We start from the raw sequence: 13,686 nt of genomic DNA, 5'->3' as shown, positions 1-13,686 counted from the left end.
GGGAAAATGAGAGAGCTGTGCAAGCTGTGGAACGGCCGCTCGCCTATGACGAGCAGCGATGTCCTCCAGGCGACCAGACGCAGAAGCTGATTTACACCGGAAGAGGGTTGGTTATCTCTCCCCCCCACCACTACCACTGCCCAATTTCCCTCTTTCGATAAAGGGTAGGGAGGAGAACTCTTGGGGGCTGGGGTGGAGGTGGGGCGACCAGTCATGGTTGGATCCTGAGTTTTGATTTGCGTTGACCAGCAGATCAACATGTACTCCTCCTCCATAAGTGCTGTGGCACCCTCAGTAATATCCTCTGCCTTGCATTCTTGCGGGGCAAGCCACAAACTCTGTGTAGGTAACAATGTGGATGCCAAACAGACCCCTCGCAATTAAGTTTCACATTTCAAAATGTCAAGTTTGAGTGTGCGGTTGTGTAACTATCCACACTTCCTGTCCCCTGCCAGTTGGACTGTAAGCTCTTTGTGGGCAAGGACCTTTCATATCCTTGCTGCAGAGCAATGTCTGTTTTTCCGTCCTGGATGCTGAACCCAGTGTCTGCTTAGAGCTGTCAGTCGTGATGTGTGTCTCCTTGCTTTTTAATTCTCTCAGATGCTTGCCAGCTTAGGTTCGGCAACAGCCGCTGCGGCCTTCTGCCAAGGCTTCCAGGTCTTGGCTGCCGTTCAAGCAGTTTCCATGAGCACCAGGAATGCGTTTGCAGTGCATCCTGGGAGACATAGATGTGCCTCTCTCTCTTTCCCCCTTTCCTTCGGAGAGCAAATCCGAAGGGTTGGCCTGGGAGAGACTTCCGTCAACAGGGAAGCATGTGAGCCTCAGAATTCTCCTGAAGGGCTGGGACTTTGGGGAAGGGCCAGACAGGAGAGCAAAGGCCATCCGTGTGTCACAGAGGAAAACGATGCGCAGCTCGGCCGAGGTCCTTGCCCTGTGGTCGTGCCTTGCTGGTGTCGCCTGACCCCCACCTTCTAGCAGAATGAGCCATTGTCTTCTCTGCGGGTGAGTTACGGGCGACTGAACGAAACCCGAAACGTTCTCTATAAATTTTTCCCCTGCCCGTTGCTGTCAAAAAGGGAAAGAATAGAGCTTGCAAAGAGCCCTGCACTATGCACAATCTGCTGAGATGCAATTTTAGGGGGATGTGGCTGTGAGGTCTTGGTTTACTCTTGTCAAAGGTACAGAAATTTCTCGACTCGATATTGTGTTAGCAAAGGCCTCTGGATGTTTTTCTGTGTGGTCAAATCCACACTGTACATTTTAAAGTACATTTAGAACGTATTTTAAAGCGCATGGCTCCCTCATCCCACCCAGGATCCTGGGAATTGTAGTTTATTGGGTGCTGGGAGTGGTAGCTCTACAGGGGGCAAAGTGTTCCCTCCCTGCAAAAAAAAAAAAAAGATTTCTGGGGATTGTAATGTGCCTTCAATGTTTTGTGTAGATATGGCCGTGTTAGGGCGCAGAAAGTTGTGTTAGGAAGAAAGTGAGAAATAAATGCTGGGTTTGATCATTTAATTTTTAAAAGCTTATTTATCCCCAGGAGATTACAGCATGAAAGACAACAAAAGAGAAAGGCCGGGGAGTGGAGGCAGGGGATCCAATGCTTTGTTGTATTTAGTTACAGTAGGACGTGGAGACTGAGAGCTTGCCCTGTGGAAAGCTTTATTTATTTGCAATTGCACCCTGCTCTTTAGCCAAGCAGACTCCCAGATCGGCCTGCATGCAGACAAGGAAAAACGAGACAGTCCCCGTCTGCAGGCTTGCAGTCTAAGAGATGCAGCAACAAAGGAAAGCAGAACTGGGAGGGATGAGGAAAAAAGCAAGATCAGGTGCCAAGTCTTAAAACTTAAAATTATGGTAGGAGGATGGTCCAAGCAAGGGAGAAAGGGCAAAAGTCCTTTGGCAATAAGCTTGCCTGCCATGTTTGGTGATGAGAACACATTTCATGTGCATTTTCTAAGACTAGATGACCCACTGGGTCCCTTCCAATTTCACAATCCTATGAATCCCCAGAGTTTTGCTCTTTATTGGCGAATCTAAGCTAGATGGTCTGACTCTAGCTGCGTACGCACCATGCATATAAAGCACCCCCCCAAAAAAAAAATCCTGGGAAGTGTAGTTTGCTAAGGGTGCTGGAGACTGCAGCTCTGCAAGGGGTAAACTACAGTTACCCCTGGGGAAAGGGCTTTAAATGTGTCTGTAAGCCTGATTCCAACGCTCCGATGTAGTTGTGCCATTTGGCCACTAGGTGTCCCCATTATGGTTTTCTCAAGAATGTGGTTCTCTGCAAGCAACAGGTCATTTGTCCCCAAAGCAGGGAAGGAAAGCGGAAATTGTGAGGTTGTGGGCCCTCCTTGGTTGGACACATTGATGTTCAGCTGGGTGCTCACCTCTCACTGAAGACTGCCGTTGCATCCTGCATTAAGCTGGATTGGATGACCTCTAAGGTTCCTTCCAGCTCTGACCTTCCAGGATCATGTCATGCCAGGGGCGTAGCGAGCGAGGCGCCGCGACACCCGGAGCAGCAAATTGCCATGCACCCCGGGGGGGGGGGTGTCGCCACTACGTAACATTGCATGCAATGCGCTGAGCGGGCTTTCTACCTGGAGTTTGTAGATGGAGGCGCGCGGCTTTGGAGGCGCGGGGGCGGCGATACCCCGCCACGTAATGACGCATGTGCAGCATCCCGCTTGGCACCCCCACCTCCGCGACTCCCAAGCTGAGCCTCCAGCCTCCTGGTAAAAAGTCTGCGCCCTCAGAGTGGAACCCGGGGCGAACCACCCCCCATCGCCTCCCCCCCATTGCGATGCACCTGTGTCATGCTGCTCTGCTTCCCAAGCTCTTGTTTCCTACACTGGCTTTCATCTGCCTCGGGCGCCCAGATGTTGTTGGACTACAACTCCCATCGTCCACCGTCGGTTTAACCAATGGACGGGGATGATGGGAGTTGTAGTCCAACAACCGCTAAGCCGGTGGTACAGCAATTAAACCACTAGCAGTGTGTACAGAGGTCCTGGGTTGCCCAGACAACAAGACCTCACTCTGGTCCAAAGGAAAGCAGAGCAAGACGTTTGGCACCAGCTAGGCTGCAGGAGTTGCCGGAAGGAGACACCACCCAACCGCCTTAGGGACTCCATTTTGGATTTGTGCAGGGTTTACTCCGGAGCCTTTTCTTCTCCCAAAGGTATTCCACAAGGTTTAGGATCGGAGATTTCCTTCTTCTAGATAGGCTCCCTTCCCAGGTGAACGAGCCCCAGTTCCCTCTATGGCATGTGCAGAGACTGCCTTGTTGACCACTGGACCCAATCTTGGTCTCATCTGCTCAGTCTGCCCGATTCTGTCTTTGCACACATGGGAAGCCTCTAATTCACTGAGGGTTTGAGACCCATTGGCTGTGCTCATCTGGTTTAACCAGGGCCAAATTTAGGTTTGATGAGGCCCTAAGCTACTGAAGGTCATGGGGTCCTTTATATGTCCAGCTGTCCTTTGTCAACAACAAATTGTCACTGGGTTTTTTTGTGTTGAATATATGCTATATGTCAACTTATGGACCTCATAGGTATCTCAAGCCATTTGCACATGCAGAAAGTTGTTGTTGTTGTTTAGTCGTTTAGTCGTGTCCGACTCCTCGTGACCCCATGGACCAGAGCACGCCAGGCACTCCTGTCTTGCACTGCCTCCCGCAGTTTGGTCAAACTCATGTTCGTAGCTTCGAGAACACTGTCCAACCACCTCGTCCTCTGTCGTCCCCTTCTCCTAGTGCCCTCAATCCATGGGCGTAGGCAGGGGGGGCAGGAGGGGGCAGCTGCCCCCCCCTAGAAGCAAAAAAATTAATGTATTTTACAGACCATAACCAGCACTTTTCCCCTCCAAAAACTGAAGTGGAAAGGGCTTTGCTTTAGCAAGAGCAGCTAAGTCTCCGCTTGCTGGGGGGGGGGACACAGCAGTAACAAAAACACATCAAATAAATAAAGCAAAGTGGCTACCAGTAGTTAAGCAGTTAAGACAATGGAGCATATATCCCCAGGCAAGATTCGATAGCTGACCATTTCACCCTATTGTTCTTAAGTGGGAGTTGTTAATGAGCATTCAGGAGCATTAAGAGTTCTATTGGCGATTTAATGAGGGTGCAGACTCAGAGGATTCAATTTGACTAAGGTGGCTCTGCAAGGCTAAAAAGAAGTGAATAAGAAAGGGGGGGGCTGTAGCTTTGACAGACACAGTGATGTTTATAAAAAGCATTGGTGTTCCAGTCTGCCCCTCCTCCTGCATCTGTATACTGTAAATCAGGGGTGGCCACCTCCCAAGAGACTCTGATCTACTCAGAGTTTAAAACTGGGGGTGATCTACCCCCTTTTGGGGGGGTTCAGGTCAAAGCTGTTGAGTTTTTTTTTAAGGAAGGGAAGCCCTGTTTTTTGGGGTTTAGGTCAAACTTGTTGAGCTTCTTTTAGGAGGGAGGGAGGCCCATTTTTGTTTAGGGCTTCAGGTCATAGTTCAACTTTTTTGAGGGAGGAGGAAAATTTTGGGTGAGCTTTTTTTAGGGGTGCCAGTGACCTACCAGTGATCTACCACAGACATCCAGTGATCTACTGGTAGATCACAATCTACCTGTTGGACGTGCCTGCTGTAAATCAAGCAGAGAGAAAGCTGCTTACAAGGCTCCTGTACATGCAGAGTTCCAGCATCACAGCGTCACCCAGAGGCACCCACAAATATGAGTTATCCCTCTCTCTATTTCTTCCTTCCTTCCCTCCCTCTTCCATCCTTAATAAAATACGGGGGGGCAGATAAGCCCCACATAGAAAGCCCATCAACATGGGGGGATGACTCTTTCAAATACGGTATTTACCAGTAATTGGGGGGGGGGGAAGAGAGGCACCTAGGCCTCTAGGAGTTGGCTGCTATGCCTAGGAGTAGGACAATTCAAGAAAGCAGAACGATGCATATGCTATGGTAATATATCAATAGAATCATAGAATTGTAGTCGGAAGGGACCACAAGGGTCATCTAGTCCAACCCCCTGCAATGCAGGATTTTTTTCCTAAGGTGGGGCTTGAACCATGGTTGAAATATTATGCTGATATGCAGCAACGCCTCGGAGCCGTCGTGGCTGCGGCCGTGTCTTGCCTCACCCTCGCTCGCCCTGCCACCCCCTCTCGCCTGCCCGACCCTCCCGTCCTCTCCAGCCAAGCAGGGTAGCCGCCAACGCTACCAGCCCCAGAAGCACAAGGTGGCCGCTGCTGCCACCGCGATGATGTCATCAGGCCCGCTGGCCCTTTAGCCCCGCCCACTTCGTGGCCCCTCTCCTTCCGTGCCTTGGCCCCGCCCCTGAACGACCATGGCTTGCCCCCCCCCCCTAGTTTTGATCCTGGCTATGCCCCTGCCTCAATCTTTCCCAACATCAGGGTCTTTTCCAAGGATTCTTCTCTTCTCATGAGGTGGCCAAAGTATTGGAGCCTCAGCTTCACGATCTGTCCTTCCAGTGAGCATGTAGAATGTGGGCACCCTCTCTATAGAAATGAGCAAACCAGTGATATCTTAGATAGCAGGCGCGGTCCGTTACTTACATCAGGCTTCCTCAAACTCGGCCCTCCAGATGTTTTTGGCCTACAACTCCCATGATCTCTAGCTAGCAGGACCAGTGGTCATGGATGAAGGGAATTGTAGTCTCAAAATATCTGGAGGGCCGAGTTTGAGAAAGCCTGAAAGTCTTACATCATAGGAGCCTACACAACACAAAACACTGTTGCTGGATAATAGGTTTTATTTTATTTTTTATCTTACATTTTGGAAATGTACATCCAGGTTGTTTTTTTCCTTTATTTTTTTTTGGGGGGGGGCCAAGAGAGCGGGGCCCTAAGCTATAGCTTGTTTAGCTTATATGTAAATCTAGCACTGGGTTTAACAAACCAATCATTGAATCGTAGAGTTGGAAGAGACCACAAGGGCCATCCAGTCCAACCCCCTGCCAAGTAGGAAACACCATCAAAGCATTCTTGACATATGTCTGTCAAGCCTCTGCTTAAAGACCTCCAAAGAAGGAGACTCCACCACACTCCTTGGTAGCAAATTCCACTGCCGAACAGCTCTTACTGTCAGGAAGTTCTTCCTAATGTTTAAGTGGAATCTTCTTTCTTGTAGCTTGAATCCATTGCTCCGTGTCTGCTTCTCTGGAGCTGCAGAAAACAACCTTTCTCCCTCCTCTATATGACATCCTTTTATATATTTGAACGTGGCTTTCATATCACCCCTTAACCTTCCTTAACATATCACCCCTTAACCAGTCGAAGCCGTTTCCCGGGAATGTGGCCGCTGTCACATGCGGGCAGCTTCTTGGAGCCACAGGTGAGAGCCGAGTCCAAAGGTGAACAAACTACCCCAGAAGGAGCACGATGTGCCCCCCACCAGTGGTACTACCCCTTCCCTAACACACACACACACACACACCCGAACACCCTGTGGTTGGTGTTCTCCATTTTCAGCCGCAAGAAGCTACCATTAGAACAGGCAGTTGTGCATTGAGCAGCTAAGGTTTCCATAACTTCTCAAGGTTATTCCCTGTCATGAGTTAAATAGCTGTTCCTGGTCACTGACCGAAAAATGGCCGCCTCAGCAGTTCCAAGCCATGCCACTCATCAATTCTGTGCATCTAGGAGGAAGTTGGGAGGCAATCATTGCAGCCTGGAAACTTTAAGGCTGCTTTTGGCTGTGTCACATTAACCAGTGTCCCACAAAGGGCAGCTCTGGGGAGAATGCCAGATCTGAGCACAAGAGCTTTCTCTCCTGTAGTATCTCCTTTTAAAGCCATCAAGGTTGTCGACCCTCGCTGCCTCCTGTGGCAGGGAGTTCCACATTTCATGCACTGTCCTTAATATGAAATCGACCAATTCCACAACTGCTGCTTTTATGGCATCAAGATCTTCTATCTGCTAGGATTCCAAATGCCTCTCTCCTGCTCGGTCACTCTGTTTCAGATCCCCTTAGTAGAGATGTTAAGTTCAGAATCCTTGCAGGCAACCACAGTCCCTGGAGGCAGGCAGACACAGATTTTGCATCCGCAGCAGTGATGGCCGCCAGGAGGGGTACAGAGAGAAGAAACGCCTGACGCATCTGCAGCAGCACAACCTTCATCTGCCCTGGCTGCAACAAAACATGTCTCTCCTGTATCATTCTCTACATCAGGCATCCCCAAACTGCGGCCCTCCAGATGCTTTGGCCTGCAACTCCCATGATCCCTAGCTAACAAGACCAGTGGTTGGGGAAGATGGGAATTGTAGTCCAAAACATCTGGAGGGCCGAAGTTTGGGGATGCCTGCTCTACATCCACAGCAGGCAACCTTCCAACAGCTTGACTTCACTCCCAAAGGCACGCTCCTCCCTTGTCTCCTAAGACGGACGGATGCCAACAAAATAAATACGAATTCTTTGCCCAGGAGGAGCACGAGTATTTAGAATTATTACTTCCTCTGTAGAGAGGGACCCAGGTGGCGCTGTGGGTTAAACCACAGAGCCCTAGGGCTTGCTGATCAGAAGGTCAGCGGTTCGAATCCCTGTGACGGGGTGAGCTCCCGTTGCTCGGTCCCAGCTCCTGCCAAGCCAGCAGTTCGAAAGCACGTCAAAGTGCAAGTAGATAATTAGGAACCGCTACAACGGGAAGGTAAACAGCGTTTCTGTGCGCTGCTCTGGTTCGCCAGAAGTGGCTTTGTCATGCTGGCCACATGACCTGGAAGCTATACGCCGGCTCCCTCGGCCAATAATGCGAGATGAGCCCGCAACCCCAGAGTCGGTCACGAATGGACCTAATTTTCAGGGGTCCCTTTACCTTTACCTTTACCTTTACCTGTAGAGATATAGGTCCTTCGGAACGTCACAAAGCCAGAAAGCGGGTGAGAGGAAGATTCAGAACTTCTTCTTCTTCTTCTTCTTCTTCTTCTTCTTCTTCTTCTTCTTCTTCTTCTTCTTCATTAATTAATCAATACCCTACCCATCTGGCTGGGTTTCCCCAGCCACTCTGGGTGGCTTCCAACAAAACTAAAAATACAATAAAACATCAAACATTAAAAACTTCCCTAAACAGGGCTGCCTTCAGATGTCTTCTAAAAGTCAGATAGTTGTTCATTTCCTTGACATCTGATGGGAGGGCTTTCCACAAGGCGGGTGCCACCACCGAGAAGGCCCTCTGCCTGGTTCCCTGTAACCTCGCTTCTCGCAGGGAGGGAACTGCCAGAAGGCCCTCGGCGCTGGACCTCAGTGTTCGGGCTGAACGATGGGGGTGGATAAAAGGAAGGCAGCGCATAGTTAAACTGTGGAACTCCTTCCCTCAAGAGGCAGTGATGGCCACCAATTTGGATAGCTTTAAAAGAGGATTGGACAAATTCAAGGAAGAGAGGGCTACTTGCTGCGACAGTTCTGCCCTGCCCCTACAGTAGGAGGCAGCAATGGTTCTGAATACCAGTTGCCGGAAACCGCAGGAAGGGAGTGGGGTCTTGTGTTCGAATCCTGCTTGCGGGCTTCGCATTGAGGCATCTAGTTGGCCGCTTTGAGTGCAGGATGCTGGACCTGATGGGCTATTGACCTGATCCAGCAGGCTTTTCTCATGCTCTTGTATGTCCCTGGAGAGGTGTTAGAGGTTCCCGAGCCCTACAATAAATGCGTTGTCTATCCCTCCTCCGTCTCCCACCTAAGCTCCGTTTCTGGCTGGCTGGTCCAGGAATGTTCTGTCCCAGGTCACTCGGGTTTGGCCCATCAAGCGAAGGAGGATCGGCTTGGCATCTCGCCACCTACAAAGAGCAAAGAGCGAGCGCCCGAGAATACAAAGAGGCTTTTGTTAGGACTCCCTTAGCGCTTCTCTGAAGCAGAGGGAGTCCATGGGGTGCTTTTGCTGAGCTGCATTCTTGCCGGAGAGCAAACGCCTGGTGGCTGCGGCACGTGAGAGGCTTTTGTGTTCTTTGGCTAACTGGTTTGGCCTACAGTTTTACAGAACAAGATTTGTCCTGGGGTGCTCTGCCAAAGTGGGTTTGTGGGGATGGAATGGATTGGTGTGGGGCCGTAATTGGCTTGCAAAAAATAAAAATCTGAGATCAAACTTTGCAGGGGGGTTCCCCAAACTAAGGCCCGGGGGCCGGATGCGGCCCGCTTGCCTTCTAAATCCGGGCCCGCGGATGGTTCAGGAATCTGCATGTTTTTACATCGGAAGAATGTGCCCTTTTATTTAAAATGCATCTCTTAGTTATTTGTAGGGCCTGCCTGGTGTTTTTTTTTGTTGTTTAGTCGTTTAGTCGTGTCCGACTCTTCGTGACCCCATGGGCTCTCCACACCAGGCACTCCTGTCTTCCACTGCCTCCCGCAGTTTGGTCAAACTGTCCAACCATCTCGTCCTCTGTCGTCCCCTTCTCCTAGTGCCCTCAATCTTTCCCAACATCAGAGTCTTTTCCAAGGATTTTTCTCTTCTCATGAGGTGGCCAAAGTATTGGAGCCTCAGCTTCACGATCTGTTCTTCCAGGGAGCACTCAGGGCTGATTTCCTTAAGAATGGATAGGTTTGATCTTCTTGCAGTCCATGGGACTCTCAAGAGTCTCCTCCAGCACCATAATTCAAAAGCATCAATTCTTCAGCGATCAGCCTTCTTTATAGTCCAGCTCTCACTTCCATACATCACTACTGGGAAAACCATAGCTATACGGACCTTTGTCGGCAAGGTGATGTCTCTGCTTTTTAAGATGCTGTCTAGGTTTGTCATTGCTTTTCTCCCAAGGTCATCAAAGGAACTCCTAGTTCTTCAATGCTCTCTCCTGCAGTTTCCCACAACTGCAAGCATTGCTGCCCCCAACTACGGAGAACAGCCATCCAGGCTAGTAGCTCTTGATAGCCCTCTCTTCCATGAATTTGTCTGCAGTGGTACCTTGGTTCTCAAACGCCTTGGTACTCAAACAACTTGGAACCCAAACACTGCAAACCAGGAAGTAAGTGTTCTGGTTTGTGAACCTTTTTCAGAAGCTGAACATGCTCCGTTTTGAGTGTTGCTCTTCCAATTTGAGTGTTACGCTGAGGTCTGTCTGTTTTTGCTATTTATTTTGCGTTTTGGGGGCTCTGTTTTGTTTTTGTGACTGTGGAGCCCAGTTCAGCTACTGATGGATTGTGTGACTGCAGTACATTGTTTATTGCTTTCATTTTATGGATCAATGGTCTCGTTAGATATAAAATGCATGTTTGCAGTTTGAAAACCCAAGGTACCACTGTACAGTAATTCTCTTTTGATGCCATCTGGGTCAGTGGCCAGCTGCTTCCTGAGGGAGGGAGTTCCACAGTTTCAATTCCACACTGCCGAACTCCAAAGCCTGGCCAGGGTTGCCAAGTTGACAAAAAAAACCCTACAAACATGCATTCCTGGTCAGATGCTGCAATACTTCTTGCATACAGTGGTATCTTGGTTCTCAAACTGAATCCGTTCCCAACGTTCGTTCCAAAACCAAAGTGTTCCAAAACCAAGGAGTGCTTTCCCATAGAAAGTAATGCAAAATGTATTCATCCATTCCAGACTTTTAAAAACAACCCCTAAAACAGCAATTTAACTATCTTAGTAGTAAAATTGTGGTTTGCAGTGTTTGGGTTCCAAGTTGTTTGAGTACCAAGGCGTTTGAGAACCAAGGTACCACCGTAGCAGTTTCTGAAAACCGCAGGAGGAGGCTGTGTCAGGATTCTGCTTGCAGATTTCCCTCTCTGGATGACTTTATGAGAACAGGATGCCAGACTAGATGGGCCGTTGGCCCGATTCTCTGGCCAGAGTTGACAAAACCGCACTTCTCTATAAGTTTCAATTCAGCGTTTTCCGCACTGGCATTTTTTAAATGCTTGCCTCTCTCTTTTCAAAGCTCCTTTGTTCGAGATTCACCCCTCTGTAAATTCTTCAGCCGCTTTGGCGTGGCAGTTTAGCCACTGCCTAGATCTTCCTCCCAGGCTCCCGGTCTTTCAAAACTAAATCCTTGCCCATCGCCAGGCTGCAAGCAGGAGGGCTTGTTTATAAACAGCCGGGGCGAAGGAGGAAACGAATTGGGCGGCTGGCTTGAAACCTTCTGCCCGGGATGGTTTTGTAATCGTACCTCTGGGCTGTGGCGTGTGTGTTGTGTGTGTCATCCAGGAAGCAGGTTCTGCAGCTGAACAGAAAAGGAAATTTGGCAGTGGGAGGCGGGCGGGGTGTGGCATCCCAGGTTCTTAAACAGCCAGGCATAAAAAGCTGCCCAGAACTGTTCAGAGGTGCCGCCGGCAACGAACCATGCAAGCTATGTTGGTTTCAATATAAGGCAAGTTGTTTTTCCGTCTTCTTTTTTCGAATTGTAGATTGGACAGGGCCCCAGGGGACATCTAGTCCAACCCCCTTTGACCAGCTGGGATTTTTCAGTAGCGACTGAGGACCCCCCCCCCACTGCCTTGGCCCGTGAAATCGGACCATCTGTGAATTAGACTGTCCTCTCTTCTCGAAGGCAAGGAGCCCAAGTCGGATTCAAGCCTGGCTTCTTCCGACGTAACAGGACTGTAGAGCATGCGCAGACTGCTTTTCGATGAACAGGGCAGCCTGTAGATTGCTAGGAATCGGAGTCGCCTAGGATGTGGACGCAAAGGAGGCTGGTTTGTCTAGCTGGTTCCTTTTCTTAAAAAAAAAAACCCCAAAAACTTTTACAATGCCCTATTTCATATCAAAGGCGGTTTTCCTGTTATTTTTAAGCGTGGGGTGATAGTCTAGGTTGACTGAATTGGCTTAAATGTGTATCCCGGTTTAACCAGTGCTTAAGAGGGGAAGAAGGATTCAGGTGGCTTGCTCCTGAGTAGACTCACAGAGAGGATTGTATTGTTAAAGGAGGAGTCTGGCTGTATGGCTATTCCAGATGCAGGGATGCATTGAAGAAAGAGCCGGTTGTTGCTTGCAGCCTTCTCATAAATGGGCATCTGGTTGAATAACAGGATGCTGAGATAGAGGGGCCATTGGCCTCGTCCACCAAGACTGCGGGAGACGTGGGTGGCGCTGTGGTCTAAACCACTGAGCCTCTTGGGCTTGCCGATCAGAAGGTCAGCAGTTCAAATCCCCGTGACGGGGTGAGCTCCCGTTGCTCTGTCCCAGCTTCAGCCAACCTAGCAGTTTGAAAGCACATCAGTGCAAGTAGATAAATAAGTATCACTGCAGTGGGAAGGTAAATGGCGTTTCTGTGCGCTCTGGTTTCCATCACGGTGCCCCATTTCGGAAAGCTGTCTGTGGACAAACGGCGGCTCCCTCAGCCTGAAAGCGAGATGAGTGCCGCAACCCCATAGTCGCCTTTGACTGGGCTTAACCATCCAGGGGTCCTTTACCTTTTTTTTTTTTTACCACCAAGACCTTATTGATGTCCTTGGCAGGACGTGAAGGCAACAAACGTCCTGGAATTCAGTAGACTTTGAGCATGGAGATGGAACATACTCTCTCCTCTGTGATTTCTGCCTCATCCCCTTTTACAGCATTCCAAGCCTAGTAGCTGTCGCCCACTGCACCTTGTGGCAGTGAGTTCCGCACGTTCTGCATTGCACTGAGGAGCCCTTGGCTTTTGTCTGCCCATCAGCTTAGTTGAGTTTCTAGTCTTCTGGGAGAAAAGAACATGCTCTCCGTCTATTGCTATTTGATTTTGTTCTTTTTGAAGCATGTGATGCTTCGCCCTACCTTGTGCCTGGCATCTGCACGAGGATAGGGGGTCAAAACTCAATTCCGTTTGCAACGTAACGTGAAACTACCCAATTGATACGCAAGCCAAAACACAGGTTCCCTCTCTCTCCATTTTGCAGTGCAGCTCTTTGGCCGGGAAACGGGTGCCAAAATGGGTACTGTATGTCAGTGTTTCCCAACCAGTGTGCCTCCAGATGTTTTGGGACTACAACTCCCATCATTCCTGACCACTGGTCTTGCTAGCTAGGGGTGATGGGAGTTGTAGTCCCAAAACATCTGGAGGCACACTGGTTGGGAAACACTGCTGTATGTTATGGGAGAGCGTGGTAAAAGAATGTGCAGAAATGCATTGTACGAGGGGGAATTGGTAGCACAAATGTGTGGGTTTGGAAAATGCTGATGCGTTTAAAAATCTGCAAAGCTGTTGCAGGAGTGTGGAGAACTGAATGTAAGACTGGAAAAAATGAAAAACAAACTAACTAACTAAAAGAAATCGGCAGATTTCCCACCCCCAACGTTGTGGCTGCATCTACACCATACATTTCAAAAAACCCCGCCACAAAAAAACAAGGATCATGGGTGCTGGGAATTATAGTTCTGTGGGGGTAAACTACAGTTCCCAATATTATTGGGGGGGTGAGAAATGTGCTTTGAATGTATGGTAGGCCTATGTATGCAGCCTAGGCTACATTTGCATCTGATGGAGACTTCCGGTCCGTCGCGGCGGTGAGAAGGACGCAGGGACTTCGCGTGCCGAGGTCCCTGGCTTCTCGGAGGGGGGGGGGAAGTCCGCAGAGCGAGCGGACTCCCCGTAAAAGCATCGGATCGAGAGTTCCGATGACTCAGGCGTCCAGCGGCTGCTCCGTTTGGCGGATCCCCCGCCGCCCGAGAGCTCAATAGAGCGATCGTGAGCCGGCGGGGTTGAACCGCGGGAGCCATTTTGGGCCACATCTTACCTCCGGGAAGCGAAGCTCCGAGTCCTGACCCGGCAAGTGGCG

The 13,686-nt window shown here is 49.8% G+C and overlaps 1 protein-coding gene across 2 annotated transcripts in view; it reads left to right on the top strand.

Moving 5' to 3' along the window:
* Positions 1 to 760: 760 nt before the first annotated feature.
* Positions 761 to 13,686, top strand: part of ALS2CL (ALS2 C-terminal like) — a 76,343-nt gene continuing 63,417 nt past the window's right edge. Inside the window, exon 1 of one of the 2 annotated variants that reach the window (XM_060280995.2) lies at positions 761 to 1,002. The gene's annotated coding sequence lies outside the window, so the exon portion shown is untranslated. Of the gene's footprint in view, positions 1,003 to 11,175; positions 11,301 to 13,686 lie in introns of those variants that run through there. The other variant, XM_060280996.2, reaches the window with a different exon arrangement.

This window comes from Zootoca vivipara, chromosome 11 (genome assembly GCF_965207765.1).
Source record: "Zootoca vivipara chromosome 11, rZooViv2.hap1.1, whole genome shotgun sequence".
NCBI lineage: Eukaryota > Metazoa > Chordata > Lepidosauria > Squamata > Lacertidae > Zootoca > Zootoca vivipara.
Note: the sequence above shows the minus strand (reverse complement) of the source record. Positions and strands in the feature narration are given on the sequence as shown.